General features: G+C 34.4%; 1 long non-coding RNA gene across 1 annotated transcript; it reads right to left on the reverse strand.

The window, feature by feature from the left end:
* Positions 1–713: 713 nt before the first annotated feature.
* LOC149623879 (uncharacterized) lies at positions 714–2,209 on the reverse strand. The gene is made up of 3 exons (XR_016374648.1): positions 1,404–2,209; positions 1,056–1,328; positions 714–985 (listed from the first exon to the last, which is right to left on the reverse strand). It is a non-coding gene; the product is annotated as an uncharacterized LOC149623879 (long non-coding RNA).
* Between the last annotated feature and the right edge of the window lie 3,381 nt (positions 2,210–5,590).

The raw sequence follows: 5,590 nt of genomic DNA on the forward strand, positions 1-5,590 counted from the left end.
CTATTGTTACCCAAAAAACCTTTTGTTTTCGATTTATTTCACGTTAAATATGGTTATTAAGTCGAAATTAACGTCTTATATTCTTTTACTAGTGTTATTTCAGTTTATTATACGACTTTGAACTAGAAATTCTCCTTAACTGCAAACTTTAGAGGAGTGACTGTTTGACTTATGCGGAACAATCACTACCCCCAGTAGCACTGCCGACGTAGGGCCTACATGGTCGGCTTTGTGTGTTACCGACGAGTTGGTAAAAAGTCACTAATAAGTCGGGAGAGTAATGGTTTGAAAGTCGAAATGTCCGCCTGGAGGGACGATGGCCCGCCGGTTTTCCTACTGTATTGTGGCTACTATAAAACGACTGTTGGCCGACTATATGTCGGCGTCATTATTTCTACCTAAAGCCGCGCCCAATCCGACGATTTCGCGGCTTTTTAGTATAGGAACGGTAAATCGTCGGTAAAGGGCTGGTAGAGTAAGGGTTTGAGAATCGAAATGTCCGCCCGGTGGGACTACGGCCCACGGTTTACCGACTGTTACGACACGAATGAAATACGACCCTCATCCAACACGTTTGAGAGTCGACTTAACCGTCTGTCAGCAAAAGGTCCGACGCTTTTGTGACGATCAAACCTTAACTCGAGGCCCGACGGTTTTGCGACGATCAAGCCTTAACTCGAGGCTTCATTCGCTTATAGTAAAGGATACTGATACCTAGAATTGAAATTTTTTTAATACATTTTCAATGAACAACACTTAAGAATTTGTACTTTGAATGTTTCAAGTAACATGCAGATCAATTATAACAATTTCAAATATTAAACAATGTATTCAATATTACATGACTAGTCGAATGGAAATATTAGCTGCCTTGCTAATTGGTTTTAACAAAAAGTAAAATTTTTCAGGGCGAGTATAATATTTACATCAATTAAAGCATTTATTATTATTCATTGTTAATATCTTCGATGTGGCCAGTTGCTATCTATTAAATTACAAAAATCTTAATGAAAAATATACACTTACAGATTTTTTAAGGCAAAAGAAAAACATACAATTCTAAAGGGTATTACTTGATACATTTTTCTCTTAAAATGTTAGAAACCGCATAAAAATTCTCAAATTAAAACAAATTGAGATCTATTTTGGAATTCAGTATTATTTTCACAACCAAAAATATTTAAAATACTTAATATATAAGGTTTTTGAACTCCAAGCGCCCCAAAACACTTGCTTCTTTTATATTCAAACAAAGAAACTGAAGGTATACATAAACGTTTAAGTTTTGGTTTCACTTTCTATGGGTGTGGTTCCCAGCAGAGGAGAAGCTAGGTAAAAAAGCAAAGGCTTATGCATAAAACTGGCTCTAAGATAAATTGATAATTCAATAACAAAATTCAAACCTTACGTGACAAACGAAGACGTTTCTAGTTTATTTAGTGTGACAAAGAACCTTAGCGATGAAATTAAAAGTTAGCAAGCCTAGAACTAATCATTTTCGACCACAAAAATCTCGTTTAAACATTCTAACGACCCAGCCGCGTCAGAGATACTGGAAAGGCTAACTTGCTTTCGCACTAGCAGCGCCCTCTTCGATGATGACGTGCATGGTTTCATTTTACTCTTTTAAAACGTGACCATACCGACTAGCGGGAAGGAGTTGGTAATCAATTGGCTAAAATGGATTACATGTTTTGGACGGTAGGCAAGCCTACTTCAAACCACCACAGTTGCAACTGTCGGATAAATGTCGGTTACTAAACGTCCTAAGAATAACTTTGCTTTTAATTTTACTCTTCTTAAACGTCACAATAACGACTAGCGCAAGGGAGTTGGTAATCAATTGGCAAAAAATGTGTTGGAATTTTCTAGACGGTAGGCAAGCCTACTTCAAACCACCACAATTCCAACTGTCGGATAAATGTCGGTTACTAAACGGCCTAAGAATAACTTTGCTTTAAATTTTACTCTTCTTAAACGTCACCATAACGACTAGCGCGAGGGAGTTGGTAATCAATTGGCTAAAATGGGTTACATGTTTTGGACGGTAGGCAAGCCTACTTTAAACCATCTCAGTTCCAACTGTCGCATAAATGTCGGTTACTAAACGGCCTAAGCATAACTTTGCTTTTAATTTTACTCTTCTTAAACGTCACAATACCGACTAGCGCGAGAGAGTCGGTAATCAATTGGCAAAAAATAAGTTGAAATTTTCTAGACGGTAGGCAAGCCTACTTTAAACCATCTCTGTTCCAACTGTCAGATAGATGTCGGCATTGCCAACTAAAAGAAGTAGTTGGCTTCATGAGTCGGAAAAGTGTCGGAATAAGCATGGTACAGCTGACTGGACCGTAAACCGACTATTCGACCTTTAACCGACTGTTATGCGGAAGGCTTGTGCTACTGGGGACTTTGCCCCAAAACTTTTAAATATCGCGCCTTTTCAATGGCTCTCTTTTCAAAATGGGAAAAATGTTTTTAAATGACAATTTAATTAATCGTAAGAATTAAACAGGAAAATGGAGGCTGGGTGAAAGATAAGTGTAGTTTAATTATAAGATATCCATGAATTTACCCAAAGCACGAATCTTTCACATTAATTATACTTGATTGAGTTTAATTTAACGGCTAATCTTGTTTATCTATTGTGGATTTAGTTTATAATACAAATTTCAATAAAATATTAGCTTTAATTGCAATTACCCTAAAATTTTAATGTATGCGCTTTTGATGTATTTTTAATGAAATTAATTTGAAAGTAAAATAGGAAACTACTGTGGCTGTACGAAATACTTGTGGTGTTTTAATCTTAATTCGTGAGAGTGGATTAAGCTTAAAATTTATTTGAATTTTTTACCCTAATTGCAATGTTTTGTGCAGTTTAATATTTTTTCCGCAAACTCATTTTTTAACCCAAAACTTTTGAATTTCGTGGCAATTATTGTACTTTAAAATAGTTTAAATTAACTTAAGTGTCAAATAGAAAATATTCGACTTTACCAATGGCTTGGGTAGTTTTAATCAAAATTAAAGAGTTTATTTAAAAGTTATTTGAGCCTTTATCCAAAAAATGTATATTTTGGTTTAATTTCACGTTAATTATATTTAATTAACGTAGGACTGTGTTTTGGCACTATACATTTAGGTTATAAAATGAGTTTAAATGTATACTTCACCTTAATTGGAATTTTTAGTGGAGTTTTCGATTCTCATTTTACGCTAAAGTTTTGAATTTCGCGCCTATTAAGGTACTTTGGAGATAATTTAAATTAGCTTAAGTGTGAAAGAGAAAACACGGGGCTTTACCAACGGCTTGGGTAGATACAATCTTAATCAAGAACATCATTTAAGAGTTATCTGAGTTTTCATCCCAAAAAAATGTATATTTTGGTTTAATTTTACCTTAATTACAGTTAATTACGTTGAAATTAACTTGTCGCCAGTGCTCATTAAGCTTATAAAATGACTTTTAATAAATAATTCACCTTAACTCTAATTTTTAGAGGAGTTTTTGATTATTTCCAACAAATTGCGTTCAATTTTTATCATATCCTGTGCTAGGTTTGTGGTAACATTAAGATTATCTATACAATATGTTAATGAATGATGTTATTCTATAGTTTAGCTTTAAAGTCAGTAGTTAAATCAAATACCTATACAATTCATAGCAATTTAAACCAATAAACAAACGGCAATGTGGACCGTTGAAAATGGCAAACAACGTAACCCTCCGTTTCCAACGTGGTTACGTTGAGAGAATCTGTGATGTAAACCTGAAAATTATTTGACTAATTAAATTATATAACGACACTGTCCTCCTGGATTAACCAGCACCACTGTTACTTATGAATAAAACAATCCACTGTTGGTAACAAATAGTTTATAAAATGATAACGTAACATCACAGTATGACTGATTCAATAGGATCAAAAATGTTTTAACGAATAATCTGGTCCTCTACATTGGTTTAGTTTCAGGAATTATACCACACACTTTCACAATTAGTAGCATTTTAGTGAGATTAACAAATAATGAAACCGTTTATACCTGTCCTCAAATGAGAATGTTGAATTAACTGAGCTAAGGTAAACACTACTCTTTTAACCGCCGTAGGGAAAACACATTGAACATTTGGTCATCTTTCCTGTAATATTTTGAAGTCGAATTCTTCACAGGGTGAAAACACTACCGTTGATTTCTAAACCATAATAATTTGGATAGATGTGCCACTTTTTACTTAAAACTAGAAGCGCCAACAAACAGTCATCATGAATACAGTATTAAGTAACGTAAAACCTAGGCCCTAGGGTTAGGATTTAAAGCATGAATCGAAGCTGACTGCGTATATTTGTAATTCCAATCCAAAAACGTGCGTGAAATTAGCTTTCCTATAATCTTTAAAAGGAAAGAACCTATAAACACTATATTACATAGACAAACTAAAACTTAAGCTTTGGCCGTAAAGAACGTCGAAAAGCTTACTTTAAATGATATAAAAAACCTCTATTAACTGTAATTATTTACCTGAATTACTTTTCTAGACGAAAATTCGACCTGATAACGATGTATTTCTTATTAAGGGTGCTACAATTAATTAGAAAATACATATAAAGGTGCTCAAGCTCGGATGAAATACCAGCGTCTACTGCTAAGAAATTAGGAAAATCAGCAAGAAACCCAACATTTGAAATTTGTCAACGTAACTTGTTAGCACCCACAAACCTAGGCCCTTCTAGTTGTCAACGAGAACGAAATGAAGAAATAGGTTTAAGCGCGCTATAAGGTTAGGCTGACATCTGACCCAAAAGTAATTTTTTGGCGTACTATCTTCATTAGTTAAATTACAAAAATTAGAATTCATTAATTAAAAATCGAAACAGGTAAGTTTCTCATTTAAGAAATGCTTGTTAATCAAGTGTACTTTAGTCAACCGTCGTATTGTTCTTTCTCATAGTTCAGGGCATGATCAGTGTTACTGCCCAATTTCTCTCTCTAGTTTCTAACAATGGTTAGGGACTTTTTGATATGGCACGGACAACGTTATATACATTTGTAAATTCTAAGTAGCACAAAAGGAAAAAGAATCAATGTTTTTATATTTTGGTTTGAAATGAATGAACTCGTGATAGTAGTTATAACGAACAGAAAGTCAAGTGAATGGCACTAGTAATGAGCAGCAAAAAGAGAGGAAAGTTTGCTTCAAGTTAGCAGAGGGACATGGTAGTTAAAATAGTAATCTAGAATTTTGTTCCTTCAAACCTTAATATATCATGAAAAATTCAAGTGAGGAGGCGACACTTCCTAAAAAGATTGATTTTGGCAGATAACAGCGAAAAAATTATGTTCTACACACACTGGGACTATGGGAGAGTTTCAGGGCCGCAGGTCGCACATGATGAAATTTCAACTCCAGTTTACATCAATTCTCCCTGGTCGTACTAGTAGCAGGTTAAGCTATAGTTTGCTCAGGTCCTGTTAGTCTCGAAAGGGTTATATAGTGCTTGTATCTTTTAAAAGGTTGTTGTCATGGCTAAACAGACCGCTATTACAGTTTTTTTATTGTTTAATAGGTTATTTTGACACGTTATCT

Source organism: Phalangium opilio, unplaced genomic scaffold, assembly GCF_054372755.1.
Source record: "Phalangium opilio isolate 3A_F unplaced genomic scaffold, DU_Popi_V2 ptg000106l_1, whole genome shotgun sequence".
Taxonomy (NCBI): Eukaryota; Metazoa; Arthropoda; class Arachnida; order Opiliones; family Phalangiidae; genus Phalangium; species Phalangium opilio.